The 920-nt window shown below is 43.8% G+C and overlaps 1 protein-coding gene across 6 annotated transcripts in view; it reads right to left on the reverse strand.

The window, feature by feature from the left end:
* The window catches only part of KALRN (kalirin RhoGEF kinase), a 683,571-nt gene that overhangs the window by 417,727 nt on the left and 264,924 nt on the right, over nucleotides 1-920 (reverse strand). The window lies entirely within an intron of this gene.

A 920-nucleotide genomic window follows, 5' to 3' on the forward strand; every position in this document is an offset into this window, starting at 1 on the left:
ACTGGTTCATCTGTACAATTTTTCTAGGTTCCACATATATGCGTTAATATACGATATTTGTTTTTCTCTTTCTGACTTATTTCACTCTGTATGACAGTCTCTAGATCCATCCACGTCTCTACAAATGACTCAATTCAGTTGCTTTGTATGGCTGAGTAATATTCCATTGTATATATGTACCACATCTTCTTTATCTATTCGTCTGTCAATGGGAATTTAGGTTGTTTCCATGTCCTGGCTATTGTAAATAGTGCTGCAATAAACATTGGGGTGCATGTGTCATTTTTTTTTTCTGCGGTACACAGGCCTCTCACTGTTGTGGCCTCTCCCGTTGCAGAGCACAGGCTCCAGACGCGCAGGCTCAGCGGCCATGGCTCACGGGCCTAGCCGCTACGTGGCATGCGGGATCTTCCCAGACCGGGGCACGAACCCGTGTCCCCTGCATCGGCAGGCGGGCTCTCAACCACTGCGCCACCAGGGAAGCCTGCATGTGTCTTTCTGAATTACGGTTTTCTCTGGGTATATGCCCAGTAGGGGGATTGGTAATTCTTTTTTAGTTTTTTAACGAACCTCCATACTGTTCTCCACAGTGCCTGTATCAATTTACATTCCCAACAACAGTGCAAGAGGGTTCCCTTTTCTCCACACCCTCTCCAGCATTTGAGGTTTGTAGATTTTCTGATGACGCCCATTCTAACTGGTGTGAGGTGATACCTCATTGTAGTTTTGATTTGCATTTCTCTAATAATTAGTGATGTTGAGCAGCTTTTCATGTGCTTCTTGGCCATCTGTATGTCTTCTTTGGAGAAATGTCTATTTAGGTCTTCTGCCCATTGTTGGATTGGGTTGTTTGTTTGTCTAATACTGAGATACATGAGCTGTCTATATATTTTGGAGATTAATCCTTTGTCCATTGATTC

This window comes from Physeter macrocephalus, chromosome 1 (assembly GCF_002837175.3).
Source record: "Physeter macrocephalus isolate SW-GA chromosome 1, ASM283717v5, whole genome shotgun sequence".
Classification (NCBI taxonomy): domain Eukaryota; kingdom Metazoa; phylum Chordata; class Mammalia; order Artiodactyla; family Physeteridae; genus Physeter; species Physeter macrocephalus.